The sequence below is a fragment of the Lissotriton helveticus genome, chromosome 6 (assembly GCF_964261635.1).
Source record: "Lissotriton helveticus chromosome 6, aLisHel1.1, whole genome shotgun sequence".
In the NCBI taxonomy this organism is placed as follows: domain Eukaryota; kingdom Metazoa; phylum Chordata; class Amphibia; order Caudata; family Salamandridae; genus Lissotriton; species Lissotriton helveticus.
In genome coordinates this window covers 356,688,973-356,709,955 of record NC_136067.1, presented here as the reverse complement: position 1 = coordinate 356,709,955, position 20,983 = coordinate 356,688,973, and the positions used below count along the sequence as shown (strand labels likewise).

At 48.1% G+C, this 20,983-nt stretch overlaps 1 protein-coding gene across 1 annotated transcript in view; it reads left to right on the top strand.

The window, feature by feature from the left end:
• Positions 1-20,983, top strand: part of GREB1 (growth regulating estrogen receptor binding 1) — a 656,933-nt gene that overhangs the window by 604,237 nt on the left and 31,713 nt on the right. The gene's annotated exons all lie outside the window — the stretch shown is intronic.

Genomic DNA, 20,983 nt, shown 5'->3' with positions numbered 1-20,983 from the left:
CCGAGAGCACAACAACAGGAAGACTGTTTTCTCTATGATTTCAAAAACCAACCGCACAAACAAATTCACACTATACCTATTATAGAATTTGTATGGAAAGAGGGTATAAAGATTATGCATGCTCCTAACTCTTTGCCGGCACAAGTCCCTCGCCTGGAGAAGAAATATAAAGCTCCGGCTGGTTCCCCCGCTTGTTTGCTTTCGCATCCTAAGCCAGATTCAGTGGTCACACAGGCAGCGCAGCGACGGTCCCGTAACCCGGCGACTCCTATCACCGCTCCGCCTGATCGAGAGGGTCGGCGTTTGGACGCAATTGGGAAAAAAATTTCAACCATGTCGTCTACGTCCGTTCGTGCTGCAAATGCACTGGCCATTTTGGGTCGTTTCGACCGGCAAATGTGGTCGGATATTTCTGCACTGGTTTCGCTGATACCGGAAACGTCCAGAGCAGAGGCGCAACAGATCCTTCAGGATGGCATGAGGGCATCAGAAGAAATGATCGACTGTGCGATTGACGTGGCAAGTACTGGTTTTCGAATCCTTGCCAGTGCTGCGGCGCTCCGCCGTCAGGGTTGGCTTAAATCCACTTCATTTCGGCAGGAGGTCCAGTCGAAGATACTCGACATGCCTTATGACGGTGAGTCTCTCTTCGGCGCTCACATTGACGAAGCGCTTGAGTCAATAAAGAAAGACACCGATACTGCAAAATCGCTAGGATCCTTGCAATTTAAAAAGCAGTTCTTTCGTGGCGCACGTGGACGAGGCTCGTCTTCAACCACTTTTCGAGGAGGACACACTCAGTACCGCCAGTACAATCAAGGAAATCAGCGTTATTCCAACCAACAATCTAATCGCCAACCACAGTCGAAACCCTATAGAGGAAAGTCAAATTATAGGGGTTCCACCAACAAACGTCAATGACTCTCAAGTTGCGCAAGGAGTTGGAGGGAGAATCTCGCAGTTTTATTCCCAATGGTCTCTGATAACTTCGGACCAATGGGTATTAGACATTGTTCGCAAGGGTCATGCCTTGGAGTTCACAGAGTTTCCTCCACATTCTCCACCATCAGGCCCGCCACCTCCCCATTTCAGGGAATTGCAACATCAAGTTCGTCTTCTAATACTAAAAGGTGCAGTCGAAGTGGTTCCTATATCTCAACAAGGGACAGGTTTCTACTCACGTTTTTTCCTCATTGCCAAGAAGACGGGAGAGTGGCGGCCCATACTGGATTTGAGGGCACTCAATTTCTTTCTGAAACAACAATCTTTCCGCATGCTGACGTTATCGGAAGTCTTACGGCTTCTCTGCAGCGGAGATTTCCTAACAACAATAGATCTACAAGACGCCTATTTTCATGTGCCGATTCTCCAACACCATCGCTAATTTCTGAGGTTCAAAGTGGGCAACATGCATTACCAGTTCAAGGTGCTGCCTTTTGGCCTGCGATCGGCACCTCGTGTTTTCACGAAGGTCTTGGCCCCTGTCATGGCTTATCTACGACTTCAGGGAGTGCAAGTCTTTCCTTACCTAGACGATTGCCTTCTAAAATCTCCATCCCCTCTACAGTTGGCTCGCGACACAAGTCTCTGCCTGCAGACGTTCGAGTCACTGGGGTTGACCATCAACATGGAGAAGTCACATTTTGCACCATTGCAAAGGAGAAACTTCCTGGGAGCAATTCTAGACACGAGCCTATCAAAAGCCTTCATCTCCCAAGAACGACAGAGGAAGATAGAACGTCTGGTCACCATCATCCGTTCAAAACAGTCAGTTTCTGTGCGGACGTTGAAGTCATTTCTGGGGATGGCGTCGTCCTGCATCGCTCTGCTCCCGAACTGCAGGCTACGCACTCGTCCTATACAGGAAGAACTAGACCTGCAATGGCGCCAAGTGTCAGGGTCCTTCAACGACCTAGTGCGAGTCTCGTCTCGCATGAAGGACAGTCTGCTTTGGTGGACAGAACCATCCAACCTGGAAGAAGGAGTTTCGTTTCTGGCCAATTCTCCGGATCTAACACTGACAACAGATGCGTCCATGGAGGGTTGGGGTGCTCATCTCCTGGACCTTTCAATCAAGGGCAAGTGGACGGCGACACAACGAACCTGGCATATCAACAGACTGGAGTTGATGGCGATTTTCCTTGCTCTCAGATCCTTTTTACCCGTAGTGCAAGGGGAGTCCGTGCTGGTTCAAACGGACAACACAACCAGCATGCACTACATGAACAAACAGGGCGGCACAAGATCTCAGGCATTGTCTCAGTTAGCCCAAAGGATCTGGAATTGGGCTCTTCGTCATCAAATTTCCTTGACGGCGGTCCATCTGCCGGGGGTTTCAAACATCCTAGCGGATTCGTTGAGCAGGTCCACATCATCGACCCACGAGTGGGAACTTCATCAGCCTACTCTGGACATGGTGTTCCGCCGTTGGGGTCATCCCATGATAGACCTTTTTGCCACTCCGCTGAATCGGAAGTGCCCCGCCTTTGCGAGCTGGCATCCCCATCCAGAGTCCAGCGGGAATGCCCTTCTCATGGATTGGAGCGGCCTGTTCGCCTATGCATTTCCTCCAATACCGTTGGTACCGAGAACGTTGTGGAAGATGCGCAGGCAACCCTGCCACTTGATACTGATCGCCCCTCGTTGGCCCAGACAGGCTTGGTTCTCAGAACTTCTTCTGTTATCCCAATGCGCTCCCATTCATCTGCATCCACGTCCAGATCTCCTGTCAATGGACGAGGGTCAAATTTGCCATCCAGACCCGACCACGCTTCAGTTATGGGCATGGAACCTGAATACCTCGAATTCGCAAACTTAGATATGCCCCAGGAATGCAGAGACATTCTGGCTTCTGCTAGAGCTTCATCAACCATCAAAACGTACAAGCTAAAGTGGAAACGTTTTTGCCATTGGTGCGCTGCATCAGATGTCCATCCACTCACTTCTACTCCGGAGCAGCTTTTGCCTTTCTTTCTGAGCCTTGCTCGGTCTGGTCTCTCTCATGCCACCTTGAGAGTCTTTCTGGCAGCCATTTCGCGTTTTAGACACAATGGTTCGACGTCTCTCTGCTCATCCAGAATAATCCGACAATTCTTTAAGGGTCTCTTCAGAAAGTTTCCTCCTATTAGACGACCTCCTCCAGCATGGCAGCTCAACGTGGTATTGTCACAGCTCATGAAGCCTCCTTTTGAGCCAATTCACAGGGCAGACACCAAATTTCTTACCTGGAAGGTTGTATTGCTTTTGGCCCTAACATCTTCTCGTCGTGTAAGCGATCTTCACGCTTTCACAATCAAGCCTCCATATTTGCAATTTAAGCCTGATGGAGTATCTCTTCGTACCAATCCCTCGTTTTTGCCAAAGGTGCCTACTGATTTCCATCTAAACGAACCTGTCTTCTTAAAGACTTTTTTCCCGGATCCAAAATCTCCGGCAGAACAACGACTTCATTCTTTAGACATCAGACGTTGTCTAAAGTTTTACATTTCAAGGACTACTCCTTTCCGCAAATCCGATCAACTTTTTGTGGCATATGGAAGGATGCGGAGGGGACATTCAGTGACGAAACAAACACTTGCAAGGTGGCTCTCAGCAGCCATATCCTTCTGTCACCAACAAGCTGGCAAGCCTTTACAGTGCCCAGTAAAGGCGCATTCGACGAGAGCGATGGTGTCCTCCACCGCCTTGTTTGCTGGAGTGCCCCTACACCAGATTTGCCGGGCGGCAACATGGTCAAGTAGGCACACCTTTACCAGACATTACTGTTTGGATTCCATCAACGAAGCGGATACCGCAGTGGGCAAGCAGTGCTTCGCCATCTCTTTAAATAAGGTGAGCCTCTGTTCCCTCCTCCTTTTCTTTCTGTGATTGCTATATGCTTTTAAGCTCTATGTTTACCTTCATTTTAAGACTCTATTAGCAATCCCAGTTCTAAGGAGTTACTGCTATCTATTCTATTCAAGCATGTGAATCTATGAAAGACACCCCTAATACTGGAGAAGAACAATTGTTACTTACCTGTAAACAGGTGGTTCTCCAGTATTGGTGTCTTTCATAGATTCATATGCGACCCACCCTTCCTCCCCTCAGAGGCTCTCTTCTCCTCATGCGCTGTTATTACTAGTGCTACGAAAATCTGAGGGCTTGAGCTTCTGAGGAGAAGGTTCTAGAGGGTGCTTGAGCCTGATTGGCTGCAGTTTGGACTAACACAATGACACTGATATGTTACAAATGAGTTTTCTCTTTATAATGTCTTCCTATGGAAGTTACCATTGTAGAGGTTTTACAGACTGTATTATCTCTATTTTATTATGTATGATGTTATCATTTATGTCATATTAGCATTATTGCTATTTTTATATACCGTGGGACTCCCACTTCGACGACGGGGAATATTCAAGCATGTGAATCTATGAAAGACACCAATACTGGAGAACCACCTGTTTACAGGTAAGTAACAATTGTTCTTATCATTCTGGTGGTCAACATCCTTATAATCAGAAATGTGTGGAAGAAACTGAACAGGACACTTAGCAACTTTCCTTGTGTTCCATACCTTAGCATCCTGAGTGACTACTGTTACTAAAAACTTTCTTGACTTGCATGGCCTTACCGTATATATGGGAACCTTTATTTATAAAGCCAGGTTTTAAAATTCTTACGCAGTCACCAACACTGAAATCATGTTCCCTTGTTCTCCATTTATTATTGTACCATATTTTGGTTCTGTTTTGTTTATTTTCCATCCTTCTGGCAGTATCATGTGCACATTCTCCCTCTTGCAACAAATTCTTGCATTTTTCCCTGAACCACCAAGGACAAACACTGGAAGTCGGATTCCTACCTTTGAGTAACTTAAAGGGATTGACCTCAGTAGTATGTGGGGTAATATGATACACCCACAAACTTTCCCTAAGTGCACTCAACCAATTTCCTCCTTGTTTGAGAGAGTCAGTGACAAAACTCTTAAGCACACGGTTAAAACGTTCCACTATACCATTCTCGTGTGGTTCATAGAGTGAGTTGAGTGTGTGCTTGATACCACAACTTTAAGAAAACTCTCCATTTTAGACGTTGCACCCCGTTGTCAGAAACAAGAGTAGAAGGACTCCTTCACATGCAAATACTTCTTTAAAGAAGTTCACAACAGCACTAGTGGTGACCTTTTGAACAAACTTCACTTCAGGCCATTTAGAATGGTAATCAATCATGACCAAAGCGAAACGTGAACCCTCAGGCAACATACTGAAAGGACCTGAAATGTCGATAGCAACTTTCTGCCATGGCTCCTCGGGCCATTTAACTGTCTTAAGAGGGAGAACATGTACCTTTAAAAAAATTTCTCTGGAAACGCATTCATGGCATTCCCTGACTGTTTGATCAATGAACTTGTCTATACCAGGCCACCAGAAATAGGTTCTAATTAAGCGCTTCCTCTCAGATATACCTGGATGTGTTTTGTGGGCTAACTTCAGAATGATATCTTGAATGCCTTTGGGAGGAATACACTTTCCAGCTTTGAGAATTAACTCACCTTCAAAACCTAGTTCATCTGCAACATTGTAAAAAGATAATACATCTGACCTCACATCATTCTTCCTGGGCCAACCTTCCATCACAAACTTTTTAAGATCACTCCACCTGTCATCACTTTGTTGACATTCTCTCCAATGTTGTTCTGTGATTTCCTGGTACTGTAATGGAATAATGTCAGTGATTCCCAAAACAAAATCCAAATCTTTAACAACATTTACATTATCATCATTATCGCTGCATGGTATACGTGACAAAAAATCAGCAGACACATTTTTCTTACCTGGTACATATTCAACCTTAAAATTATACTCTTGAAGTCTTGAAGCTAAACGGGCAATTCTGTCCGTGGAGTTCCATCCTCCTTCTGTGGAAAGAATGTGTACTAACGGTTTGTGGTCTGTCCTGAGTATGAACTTGCTACCCCACACATACATTCTGTAATGTTCGACTGCCCATACACATGCCAGCAGCTCTCTCTCAATTACAACATACTTACGCTTAGTCTCATTGAGAGTCCTTGTGGCAAAAGTTATATTGCATTAATTCCCACCATCCCTTTGGGATAATACACTTCCAAGCCCATATAAACTAGCGTCAACAGCTATGATGCATTCTTTCCTCATGCGAAACGGTTCCAATGTGGGAGCATTAATAATGTCTCTTTTAATAGCTTCAAAAGCTTTTTGTTGCTCATCATTCCACTCATACGTAACACTTTGCCTCATCAATTTTCTCAATGGTTCCATCTTGGTGGCAAAATGCTCAACACATTTGCTGTAATACTCACACATTCCATAGAATGACAGTAGTTGTTCTTTGTTTATTGGAGACGGAGCATTCTGTATGGCCTCAACATTGGATTTTTTGGGAATAAGACCTTCACCAGACAACGTATGCCCCAAATATTCAACAGAGTGTTTGAAAAGCTTACACTTGTGAGCCTTGAGTGAAAGACCAACATTTTCAAGTCTCTTGCATACTTCATTTAAATGGGCTTCATGTTCTGATTCATTTCTTGAGAATATCAAAATATCACCCTGAAAACATTTGACATACGTGTCAATGTCTCTGAAAATCTGAAACATTACCCTTTGAAAGACTGAAGCCGCCGACGCCAGTCTTCTGTAAGCTCTATCTGATGATATGCAAACCTTAGGTCAAGTGTGGAAAATATCTGCGCACCTTCTAATAATGAAACTACCTCATTAATATTAGGGAGAGGGTGGCAATCTATCACAATGTTGGAATTTAATGCTCTCAAATCCTCACACACACATAGGTTTTGGTCGGGTTTGCGCACTAAGGCAATGGGTGAAACCCATTCAGATGACTTAATGGGCTCAATGATACCTTCATTTTTTTTTTTTTTTAAATATGTTTTTATTGCAGAATCAGGAATAAACATATCCAACAAGCCAACCTAGATCCCAATGGTACCCAGCATACAGTGCGATAGTAACACAATACACAGCCGATTAGCCCACATCCCGGAGGCTGGGCGGCGCTTCAATGACTTAGTACACTGGGGGTATCTCGGTGCGTGCACCATCCGGGGCTCAGGTCAAATGCAGCACCTCGTTTCTGCTTTTATCCCAGAACAACCAACCCACCCTCTCCATCTAGTCCTTGGCCACTCCAATGTCATGACACTGAAGCCATCCGGTTCCGGGAGGTTGCCGCTAGCCGGCAAACCACCCCCTCCCACGACTCCCTCCCAGTGCCCTCCCCTTCAACTGCTGCTAATGCGGGTTCCACCATCCCTTTCTAGCTCTAAGGTGACAACTATCAGGAAGATTCGACAAACAAGCAGTCACACGGAATCCCTCCCTATACCTGATCAGCTTCATCGCCTTCAGTTAGGTAGTCCCTTAACGCTTGCACCACCAGCTCCCAGGACCTTGCCAGGTCCAAACTCTTTTCGTTACCAGTTCTAGTCGCCTGGTGCATTTGTGACACACTCTCACAACCCGACCACTTCACCAGTTCATTCCTCCACCTCCGTACAGACGGCCCCTCTTTGGACTTCCAGTGCCAAGTGATTTCACGCTGTGCCAGTATCAATCCCAACCCAATGAATTTGCTTGTCACCTTGGTCTTTTTGGTGTGCGGGAACCAAAGAAGCAGGCAAGCGGCCATGTCAAAGTCTACCTCCCGATCCGTGACAGCATTCAAGAGGTCCCCTACCTCGGACCAATAGTTCCCCAATTTCGGACAGCCCCACAGCATGTGGTCAAGATCCACCTCAGGTTCTAGACAACGTGGGCACATGGCATCAAGCACCTGGAAGTGTCGGCGCAACCTCTCCGGGGTCAAATACGCCCTATGGAGCACGAAAAAATGCACCTGTTGGAATCTCGCATTCCTCGTTCCTTTCCAGGTCCTATGTAGCACCTGACCCCAAATGGAGTCCGGGATCTGTTTACCGACGCTGGCCTCCCAACGCGACTTCAACTCAACCAACGGGGCCAGACCTTCGTTTAACATCCTATTGTGGAGGCAGGTCACCGCCTTGACGGTGCCCGCTGCCATCACCACATATTGGCACACCATCGTCACCTCCGGTTCAGCCAGTCTGCCCCCCCCAGTGCCTCTGCACGGCCGCAACAACCGCCGCATGCAACAGGAAGGAACCACTTGGCAGGCCGAATTGATCTTGTAAGGTCTGGAACGGGGCCAGCGTCCCGTCCACATAGAGGTCCCCTACCATCTGCAAACCTAGGTCCTCCCACTCTAACAATTGGGACCAATCACCTCCGTGCGGTAAGGCAGTGAGCATTCCCAGCGGAATCTCCGGTGCATATGGCCGGCGCTTCCCAGCCCTCCTCAGGTTCCTGTTCCAACACAATCTAAGCGTCCTTTCCTCCATCGTGAGGTCCCTACTAGCCAGTCTCTGTTGCATCACGATCGACGACAAGACATGCCTCTGAACGCCGATCCCCCGGCCATCCTCAGGCCCTCTGAATTCCCTGGCTACGTTCTGCGTCAGGACCTGGAGCTGCGCTGCCAGATAGTATAGCTCATAGTCGGGGACAGCCATCCCTCCTTCACACTTGGGTCGCATCAAGGTGGCTAACGCCACCCGTCGGCGACCGTGGCCCCAGAGAAAGCCAGTCACCAACGTCCTCAGCTCTCGAAAAATACCCTGCGGGATCCACACCGGCAACGTTCTAAAATAATACAGAAGCCTCGGGAGTGCCACCATTTTCAACAGTGCCACACGGCCTAGTACAGACAGCGGGAGAGATGCCCAGAAGTCCACACTGCCTCTCAGTGCTCGAATACAGCGCCCCACATTCCCCTCAAGGAGGTCCGCCGCCGCATGGTAGATGCGCACTCCCAGGTAAACAAAACAAGAGGGTTCCCACACTACCGGCCTCGTGAGCTGCGGGCAGAGCGTGGTCTTCCGCAACGGAAACACACAGGTCTTAGTCCAGTTCACTCTGAGGCCAGAAAGCCTCCCGAACCTGCCCAACATGTCCACCGCGCCTTCTAGAGCCCTTCCAGAATCCGCCAGGTACAGTAACAAGTCGTCGGCATACAACGAAATGTAATGCGAGTCAGGTCCCTGCGCAATCCCGTCGAAAACAACTCCTGTTCTCGCCTGCGCCGCTAGCGGTTCCATTGCGAGGGCAAAGAGCAGAGGGGATAGCGAACAGCCTTGCCTCGTGCCCCTACAGACCGGATAATCCGAGGAGACCAAGGTCCCCAGCCGCACCCGCGCCTTAGCCGAAGAATAGAGCACTCTCGTCCAGCCCCGGAACCCCTCCCCAACCCCGAACTTCAACAGCACGCCATCTAGAAAGTCCCATTCTAAGCTATCAAACGCCTTTTCAATATCAACCGCCAGCACTACTGGGCCTGGGTCCGCAGTGGCAGCACTATCAATAACCCCAATCAGCCGACGGATATTCATCGAAGTGCTCCTAGAGGGGATGAATCCCGCTTGATCCCTATGCACTAAAGAGGTCATTAGTGGTAGGAGCCTGGTGGCTAGGATTCGGCTCAAAATCTTGTAATCTACAGTCAGCATAGACAACGGACGAAAAGAAGAGACATCCAAAGCATCTCTGCCCGGCTTCAGCAGGGGCACAACCAGCGCCTCCGTCATAGAGTCAGGCAACCGCCCTAATTGTTTCGCCTCCGCATACACAACCTGCAGTCTGGGCGCCAACACTTCCATGAATTTGACGTAGAACTCGATCGGCAGTCCATCCACCCCAGGGGTTTTGTTCCGCGCCATATGACTAATCGCCCCTCTTATTTCCGCTAGGGTGACGGGGCCCCCCAGATCCCGGGCTTCCTCCTCATCCAATACCGGCAAAGGGACCTGATCTAAGTAATTACCAATGTCCGTGGCCCCCACTTCGAGGTGGCTAGCGTACAGACCCGTGTAGTAGGACTGAAAGCGCCCCAGGACCGCTGACTGCGAATACACCACCTCCCCGTCTTCCTGTCGCACACTCATAACCGGACACCCTCTAGGGTTCGGATCAGCCAACTTCGCAAGGAGCGTGCCCACTTTGTCTCGCTCCTCATGCACTTTCACCGCATACAACTTATAATCATAGCACCGCAATCTCTCCGTCTCAGTTGCCACCGCCTCCTTAGCACGCAACAAGCTGTCTTGCAGCTCCGGCTTCTCGGGTCGCTGCTGTTCCACCCCTCTCAGCACTTCCTCCGCCTTCGCGAGGTCATTCAGCACAGTCCCTCTCACAGTCAGAAACCGTCCCATACATATCCCCCTCACCACCACTTTCATCGCATCCCATTCATTCGCTCTAGTCGCCGTTGACCCAGCATTGACCGCGAAGTAGTCGTCTATGCCTTGTCGGACCGTGTCACAGAACGCCGGGTCATCCAGCGTCTCCGGACGAAGTCTCCACGTAGGGACCGCCGATCTCGCCCGCTGCCATTGCACAGAAATCAGCAGTGGGTTATGATCCGAAATGGTCCTAGACAAATACTCAGAGTGAATCACCACATTCGCCAGAGACTCGCAACACAGCACCGAATCCAGTCTAACATGCAGATCATGCAGTGCTGAGAAGTAGGAGTAATCACGGGTTTCGGGGTGCTGCGCCCTCCATACATCCACCAAGCCCCACCTCTCCTGCCAATCCCGCCTATGGGTCGCGAGTCTGCGCACTGGGGAGTCCACCAAAGGCGGGTGTGACCTGTCCAACAGCACATCTGAAATGGAGTTAAAATCCCCCGCCAGCAATATAGGGCCCGCCAAATAATACGCCAGTGAGCGCGACAAACCCTCAAAGAAGTGCGCTTGATCAGCGTTGGGGGCATAAATGTTACACAGCACCACCTCCCTACCACACAGCCGTCCTTCCACCACCACATAACGGCCCTCCGGATCTATTTTCTGGCTCGTGACTTGGAATGGCGTGCCCGCTCTGATCCATATTAACACCCCTCTGGCAAATGCTGAGTAGGTCGTGCCAAACACCTGACCCCGCCACCTCCTCTGTAACGCCCCACATTCCTGCTGAGTCAAGTGAGTCTCCTGAAGCATCGCTATCTGAATGCCCCGCCTCACCAAGTAGGCATGTACCTTGTGGCGCTTAACCATAGTTCGAATACCCCGGACATTCCATGTGACACATTTCAAGTTAGGTAACGTCCCCATAGAGCATCACCCCCAACAGTGGCGCACGCCAATAAATGTGACCCGCATCGCAGCAATTGTACAACCCCTTCAAAACACACCCCTTAACTCCCCTCCACCCCCTCCCCAGGACAGGGCCTAGTAACTCAGCTTCAGCCCCGTTCCAAACCGCAAACACCCAACACATCACACTAGTCTGTAGTCGACACCACAGAAGACCTTAAGGGTCTGATGAGGACTATGGAGCCCCAAACCAGGACGACAGAGCGACCACCCCGCGCCCACAGCCCCATACTGCTAATGCAGCCCCATACCTGGCAGTCCAATAGGAGTCAGGAGCGTCCAGGCCTTACAGGCAGTTCAGCGGCCACGAGCTTCACCCATTAAATATACCATCTGAAGTTTGTGGGGTGACCTCCGGCCCCTGCGCTCCCCCCACCTCCGAGTCTTCATCACCGGTCTTCTCCCCTTCCCCTTCTGAAGCCGAACCTCTGGAAGTGTCTTCTCGTTGCGAGCCCGTGATGTTCGCCGTGGCCTCCAACGCACTCCGTCTATCGGCCAGCATTTGCGCCTCCTCAATGATACCTTCATCTGACAATTCTTTAAACATTTCTTTCAATTCATCCCTAATGTTGATAGGTACACCCCTCAACTTCTGTTTAATTGGACAGGCATTCTCTTTCAATACAATTTGTGTGAGAAATTCTTCAATCTTCCTAATTTGTCAAAAAACACTTTGTTATTTGTATTTATCAATTTCTTTCCTTTTCCTAAAATAGCAACATTTGTGTTCACTGTAGTAATACTGCACATTTCTTACTCATTACAAAGAAAAGAGAAACAGGAAATTCCGATCGTGGATTGAGAAATATTCCCAGTTTTGCAGCGTGAATTTTTCTGGATTCACTATGCTGTGCATTATTCCACGGTCTTGTGGTTGGGTCCGGATTCGTAGTCTTTTCTTTGTTTTTTTTTTGTTTTTTTCGTAGCCCAGGTGGGGGTCGGCGTCTCACCTCCTTGGGTGCATATCCGGTGACGTCGGCATGCTTCCTGCAGAAGCTCCCACTCTTGGGAGCCATCTTCAGATGCTTTTTTTCCGCGGTCGGGTCTGGATCGTTCCCGTTTGGGCTCCAGACATTTTTGGAGAAAGAAGAAAGAAAAAGACAGAAATTGCAAGAAAAGGCATCTGAAGACTACAGGAGACTTCATCGACGAGGAGTCAGCAAAGGAGAAGGAGAATTCATCGAGATCTTCGACGAACGTCGACGAACACGCGACCAGGGAGGCCCTGAGCGCTCGATGATGGACAACACGCCGTTGAAGTTCTCTCGTAACTGCCACCACAAGTACGCGCAGAAGGACCAGCACCCGGTATGCAACCTTTGTCTACTGGTAAACCACGAAAGCGAGGACTGCAATGCCTGCTCCGCCTTCACCCCGAAGACCCTTCGTGTGAGAGAGAGACAGAGGGTAGCGCACGCCACCCTGCAGGGGAAGGCCCCGACTCCGTCCCTCTACGATCTGGGGATGTCTTCCGAGGAAGAGGACAACGCTGCCGCCGAAGACGACAGCTACACGGTCGTAGAGACCGATTACACGAAGACTTCTGATAAGGTAGGAGACTCTCCGGCCCCCAAGAACCCGAGAGACTTTGAGTCTCGAAAAAACGAGGGCAAGGCCCCGAAAGCGCCGACGCCAAAACACCTGGCGTCCGCGAGTACCCACAGGCCCAGCGGATCCTCTGAGAAGGAGTCCCCGGCGCCGAGAGCTGCTGAGCAGCAGAAGTCGTAGAAAATCGTCCCCGAAAAGGATCGATCGATGCCGAGGGAGAAGGACCCTAAACTACCGACGTCGACCAGAGACCCAAAATCCGGATCGACGTCGAAAACTTCGGCACCGAAAAGCACGGCGCCGAGCCAACCGCCGAAAAGAGCGGCCGAACCATCCGACGCGGAACACGCGGGCGAGATAGAGAAAAAGAGAAGGCGCCTCGAGGCCGAAATGGAAAACATCTTGCAGCGGAAGAAAGATTTTGACGCAAAGATGAAAACCTTCACGATCCCACACAAGACCAAACCACCAGTGGTGGAGGTGGTCGAGGAAGAAGACGAGGGCGCCGAGGAACAAAACCCGTACATCGAGGTGGTCGACGACCAGGAAGAGGAAGAGAATCCCTATGATAGTTACAACTATGGGGATGAAGAGGACAGCAGGACGGACGCAGAGTCGGCCCCCTCTAACTTACAGGAGGTGGATTACCTAGATGTCGACACCGACAGCCCGGAGGAGGCGGTCGACACATATCCCTCGAGGCCCTCGCCGCCAGACGACATCGGGGCCTACAACTCGGTGATAAGGTCTGCCGCAGCGGCATTCAAACTCAAGCTCGACGAAGAGAAGCAGAAAGCAGGCTTCCTTCTAGAGACATTGCTCCCCACACAAACAAGGAGCCAATACCTGCCAATGCTCGACAGCGTCTTGGTTCAAGGGAAGGAAGCATTCAGGGAGCCCGCAACATGCAAGGCAGTAACTCCCAGAACAGAGAAGAAATACAAACATTCCTCTAAAGACCCACCCTACATCCAGGGGACTGTCTCTGCAGACTCCATTATCACGGCCACAGCAAGGAAGAGGGCTAACGTACCCACTACTTCTGGACCACCACCGGATAAGGAGAGCAAGAGGATGGATCTGGTGGGCAAAAGGATCGAACGGAACGCCGCGACCCACTGGCGCATGGCTAATTCCAACCCCCTGATAAACAGGCACATGTACCAGATCATGGAGGAGCTGGGGCAGTTGGTGAAGGACTTGCCCCAGGATGCCAGACAGAAGGCCGAAAAGCTGGTTGAGGAAGGGAAGAACGCGGCAAATTCTTGCCTTAAGACGGCCCTGAATGGAGCAGACACCTCCAGCAGGCTCATGATGATGGGTGTCACTGAAAGAAGACACGCCTGGCTCAGGATTTCAGGTTTCAAACCAGAGGTGCAACACAGCATCCTGAACACACCGTTCAACGGCGACACGCTTTTCGGGACAACAGTTGATGAGAAGCTCAGTCAACTAAAAAAGGATAACGAAACAGCAAGGTCCATGGGAGCATTGCAGTTCAGAGGCAACAAAAGAGGGACTCCGTCACGGAGGCCTGGCGGGAGAGGTGGAAACCAGCCAGGTACATCACACCAGGCTTTCCAACAAACGTACCAGGCACACTCGCAGGCTCAGCAGGGGCAGCAGAAGCAGTCCTGGCAATACCAACAAAGAGGCCAGTCCTTTCGAGGGAGAGGAAATGGACGTGGACAGAATAGAAGAGGGGGACAGCAGCCCGCCTCTAAGTGACTTCAAAAAACTCTGTGTGTCCACCCACAGAAGAGATCCCAGGGGGCAGCACGTACAGAGGGGTCAAGACAAGCTACACATCTACGACCACATAACACCAGTGGGAGGAAGATTAAGATTTTACCTCCAAGAATGGAGAGAAATCACAGCAGACAAATGGATCCTCAACATCATCCAATTCGGATACTGCATAGAGTTAGAGGGGAGGTCAACAAGCAGAAAACCAAAAAGAAAACCACTAGCAGGCAAGCAGCTAGAGTGTCTTCAGGAAGAAGCAAAGGAACTCCTGCGGAAGCAGGCCATAGAACGGGTACCCTTCAAGGAAAGAAACAAAGGAATATACTCAACGTACTTCCTGGTACCAAAAGTAGACGAGACAATGAGACCCATTCTGGACCTAAGGTTCCTGAACAAATTCATAAGAACGCAAAAATTAAAAATGACCTCCCTGCAAGAGGTGCTCCCGCAATTGCAGATCGGCGACTTCATGGTCACGATAGACCTCAAGGACGCCTACCTGCACATCCCAATGAACAGAAAGCACAAGCATAGGCTCAGGTTCACCATCGGAGAAAGCCACTACCAGTTCACGACACTAGCCTTCGGGCTAAAATCAGCACCAAGGGTATTCACAAAGTGCCTCGCAGCAGTCGAAGCGCACCTACGAAGGCAGGGAATACACGTATACCCCTACCTGGACGACTGGCTGGTGAAAGCAAACTCATACCAGAAATGCAAGCAGCACGCACACACAGTGACGAGCACGCTCATAAGCCTGGGGTTCTCCATCCATTGGAAGAAATCATCAATGGAGCCGGAACGAGTGAAGATCTTCCTGGGAGCACAGATCAATACCTTACAGGGCAAGGTGCTCCCCAGCGAGAAGAGGGCGAGGGCGCTGGTGAAGGAAACTCGCCTCTACCGGAAGGGACAAGCTCGGACAGTGAGGACTGCGAGCAAGATCATGGGGATGATGGCATCATGCATCCACCTGGTACCGAATGTACGTCTCCACATGAGACCCATTCAAGAATGGCTACAGGAGCAATGGTCACAAGCTACAGGCAGTTGGGAGGATCTAGTGGTTGTAACGCACGCAGTGCAGAAGGAGATGAGATGGTGGACCATGGAGAACATAACAAGGGGAAAGCCTCTAACGCCCCCAACGCCAACAATGACCATCACCACAGACGCATCCCTGAAGGGATGGGGCGCTCTCATGGAGGAGCTCAAGGTGAGGGAACTGTGGACGCCAGCAGATGCGACAAAGCACATCAATTACCTAGAATTGAAGACAATCTTCCTTGCACTGAAAGCTTTCCCAACAAGACTGTATAAACACAAGGTGTTGCTACAAACAGACAACACCATCGCAATGTTCTACATCAACAAGCAAGGGGGCACACAGTCATCCCCGCTTTCAACGCTGGCGCAGGAGATATGGAAATGGGCCATCCCTCTCAAGATAGACCTGCTAGCCATACACCTACCAGGGAAGGACAACATACAAGCAGATTGGCTCAGCAGACAGACATCGGCATCCCACGAGTGGGAGCTCAATGCCCAAGAGACGAGGTGGCTGTTCGACAGATGGGGAACACCATCAGTGGACCTGTTTGCCACACGCCGGAATGCAAAATGCCAAAACTTCGCATCCAGACAGCCCGAGGAGGGGTCACTGGGGAATGCCCTATGGATAGATTGGTCCGGGACATTTGCTTACGCCTTTCCCCCGATACCATTGATGCACAGAGTGCTGAGCAAGTGCAGAGCGAGCAACATGACCCTGATACTGGTCGCGCCACAGTGGGCCAGACAGACATGGTTCTCGCAGATCATGGAGATGACACAGTGTGCACCCCACAGATTCGGCAGGAGGAAAGACCTACTCTCCATGCAGAACGGAGAGGTGCTACACCCAGAGCCAGAGAGCCTGAGCTTAGTAGCGTGGCTCCTGAGGACATAGAGTTCGCACATTTGAGACTGCCAGAAAGCACCCTGAGGGTCCTCCGGGAGGCTCGGAGGCCCAGCACTCGGAAGTGCTACGTTGCGAAATGGAAAAGATTCACAATATGGTGCCGAAAAGAAAGACTTCACAATAAAATGAAGAAGGACTCCACAGTGCTAAAGTACCTGACACACTTGCCGGAGAAGAACTTTAGCTCATCCTCGTTGAGAGTTCACTTCGCAGCGATAGTCGCCTACACAAGGGGAGAGACGTGCAGGAGTTTCTTCACATCACAGGTGGTGAAGAGATTCCTGGAAGGAGCGAAAAGGATCGCACCACCCAAGCAGGTGCCACCACCTGCATGGAACTTGAACATAGTCCTAACGGAACTCATGAAAGAGCCCTTTGAACCAGTTCTCAAGTCCTCCCTAAAGATGCTGACTATGAAAACAGCCTTCCTGGTTGCAATAACGTCCTTACGCAGAGTAAGCGAGCTACAGGCGCTAACGCTACAAGAACCCTACATACAAATACACAATGATAGGGTTGTGATGAGGACTGACCCACACTTCATGCCGAAGGTGGTATCCAAATTCCACATGAACCAGTCTATACAGATACCGAGTTTTTTTCCAAAAACCACCAACTAGCGCAGAGCGGCCTCTGCACACCCTGGACGCCAGAAGGGCAGTCATGCACTACATTGAGAGGACGAAGGGACACAGGAAAACAAAACAGTTCTTTGTGTCATTCGCCAACAGTTTCATGGGAAAGGCAGTAACCAAAAAGACTATTGCACGATGGATCGCACAGACAATTCAACTCTGCCACAAACGTGCAGGACAAGAACTAGCAGAGGGGACACGTGCCCACTCCACTAGGAAAAAGGGTGCTACAATAGCTTTCCTGGCTAACACACCCATAGAGGACATATGCCTGGCGGCAACATGGGCTTCGGGCACATGTTCACGAAGCACTACTGTGTGGATATACAGATGAACAAGGAAGCACAAGTCGGACAAAAGGTGCTCCAGCACATATTCAATAACAAACGCTCATCTTCCACCCAGCTGCCACAGAGATGAGAAACCGCTACAAAATCTATGCACAGCATAGTGAATCCAGAAAGATTCACGCTGCAAAACGAATAGTTTTCTTACCTGTCGGTATAGTTTTGCAGCTTGAAGATCTTTCTGGATTCACTAGCGAACCCACCCACCTCTGCCAGAAAGATGAGGCTGGAGAGAGAAGAGGTGGTTAAAAGAGAAAGGACTTTAAGAGTACAAAGCGGTAAAATATCACCTAAATAGAACATTGCCATTACTTCGGAAACGAAAGAAACACGGAAAAAAAGAACCCGAAGATGGCGCCCAAGAGTGGGAGCTTCCGCAGGAAGCATGCCGACGTCACCGGATATGCACCCAAGGAGGTGAGACGCCGACGCCCACCTGGGCTACGAAAAAAACCACAAAAAAAACAAAGAAAAGACTACGAATCCGGACCCAACCACAAGACCGCGGAATAATGCACAGCATAGTGAATCCAGAAAGATCTTCAGGCTGCAAAACTACACCGACAGGTAAGAAAACTATTCGTTTTCACTGGTCTCACCATTTACCCCTTTCACAGCAATATACAATTTTATATTAGCACATCTTAGTTTGAAATACAATGTAACTTGAAAGAAACCTTCAATTTCAATTTTTGACCCATCAAAACTTTCAGCGGTAATATCAGAAGGTTGTATATTATCATAATTACAAATAGATTATAATTTCTCTTTAAACTATTGTGATGTGATAGTTGTCCATGGTGACCCGGAGTCTAACTTGAGATCTAGATCCATACCTAAAACTTGAAACATACATTTGGGAGACCTCATACAAATTTCCTTTTCAGATCCACTGTGTATGATTGAAACAACAAACCCTTTGTTATGATCAGGAATTTCTCTTAACACTGGTGACCTTATTGATTTCAGAAGTAACAAAATTAGTGCTCCGTGTCTGATTACTGTTGTGTTTATCTCTTCAAACATTGCTAAAATGACCCATTTTGCCACAAACTCTTCATTCTCTGTTGATTGCAGGACAACCCTGAAACAATGCTATATGTGATCTACATTCACATCTGTAGCATGTGTTATAATTGGAAAAATTATCATGTCTTTTACCAGAATAACTGCTGTTGTTGTATCTAGATGAAATTTTCATTGTGGAATATCATTTTTACAATCACTCTGGGCCCGATTCACAGAATGAACTTAAGACTCACTCCTAAACTTACTACTATTTTGGTATTCACAGAATGCACTTACTACTTTTGGCATTCACAGAATGAACTTACTACTTTTGGTATTCACAGAAGTTAGGATTTTGACTTAAGTCTGTCTTAAGTCTGTCTTAAGACTGTCTTAAGTCTGTCTTAAGACAAACTTAAGACAAAATCCTAACTTCTGTGAATACCAAAAGTAGTAAGTTCATTCTGTGAATGCCAAAAGTAGTAAGTGCATTCTGTGAATACCAAAATAGTAGTAAGTTTAGGATTAAGTCTTAAGTTCATTCTGTGAATCGGGCCCTCTTTGTTTTGACAACACAAATCTCCTCTTCAATAGTGGATTTGTTTGAATTATTTTATTTTACAACATCCATCCACTTCTTTGAAAGCTCCGTAGCTTTTGCAGTGGCGATTACTTCATCCAACTTAGGATCCCCCATGATCCATAGCGTTTCCTGTATTTTTTTGTTTTTAACATGTACGATGATTTGATCCCGTATCATTTCGTCTGTGATATCGCCAAAGTTACCGTGTAAACTTAAAGATCTCAAGGCCGTTAGAAAATCATCAAAAGACTCCTCGTCTTTTTGTGCTCTGGTATAGAACTTAACTCTATTTAAAGCGATATTGGACGTAGGTTTGAATCTCTTTTCCATCCTGGTTAATGCTTCAACATTTACATTCATGCCATCACCTTCTCCACTTTGTGGCATAATCTGAGGTAATGCTCTGAAAGTAACTTGTCCCTCAGAACCAAGACAGTGGAGCAAAATACTTGTTTTCCTTTCAGCGCCCATGCGCTCCCCATCTATGGCTTTCATATAAGTAAGAAATTCTTCTTTCCATCTGGGCCATGGTATAGGTGGATCGCCATTATTTTGAAGGAATTTTGCAGGCGGATCAAATTGCATTTTGTTGCAATTAGAGTATAATGATAAAGCTATTTTTCTAAATATAATACAAATTGCAGGGAAATAAAGCGTTGCAGTTTAAGCCCAATATTTCCACTGCTACTTGACAAAATCCCATTGGAATTAAGGATTAATGGTGATAATAAATATATACTAAACAGTGTAATAAATGTGGCAACTCACTTGTTCCAAGCGTAGTTCAAATTCGCTTCTCGGTACACACTGTGAAACAGGATGCGTGCATGTAAGTGTGTAAATCTTGTTGAACACACTTGCCGATGCGCAGTAAACGTTGCCAAGGAAACAGCAAGATGGCCGCCGTAGACGTTGCGCGCTCAGATCAGCGCAATGACGTGTGGCGCTTTCGCTGATCTGAATGCATGTCCATAGAATCTCTGGAAGAGAACGAAGATAAATGAAGGATTGATGGCGGAGGCAGAATGTTCCAAAAGGTAAGGAATGGTGGAATGAAGTTAAATTATGCGCCAGATGCACCCGTGGTAACGATTAACCACAACAATGAAGTAAATAAAATAATTAATCCAAATCGATGATAGCGGTCGTCTCCAATGCCAATCCAACAAAATGCGGCAGCAAAAAGCTTCCAGATGATAGCAAAAAAACAAAAAAAGAATAATTCATGGGTAAAACAACAATACGCTCCAGTGCTGTAGTGTAGGCAGGAGTAACAAAAGTCCTACTCGTCGCCAATGTTAACATTTTCTTAAAGCAGGTAAAAGTTGAAATAGTAGGTTTATTAACATCATGGCAAAGGCATCCACCTAGGTTTGTTTCCAGGTGCAACTGGTTACAACCAAGTGGAACCATACATTATCTGCATTCCAGAAAGCACATGGAATGCATGTGAAAATACATAAGTCGCATGCCATTAAAGGGATAGAGCAGTAAAACAAGCAGTAACGTGTAATATAAGGTATTTTATTAATTAAATGCAACAGCATGCTAGTCACAGTGCTTCCAAAACTCCTTTTGGCATCTGTCTTACAGCGTCTCTTGCTTGGTACCCACAGGAGGGTTTTTGAACATGAAGAAAGTTATAGCTGGAGAAAAGGTGGGCAACAAAAAAGGATCACTGACAAGGACTGTGATGAGAAAGAGAGACTAGGTGGTAACCCATGCCTATTCTTTGTTAAACACCAAAGCTATAACTCATCTTTATTAGAGATATTTGGATTATTAATTGGGAGTGTTATGCCATGAAGTATTATAAAAACAAGTTCCATCAACTATACTCATAATTTGGATATTGAATAACTAGAAATATACTGAACACTGATGGCTCGGCGTGCTATATGACTTACGTTTTTAATCAACATGGCCTCTTTACCGACACAA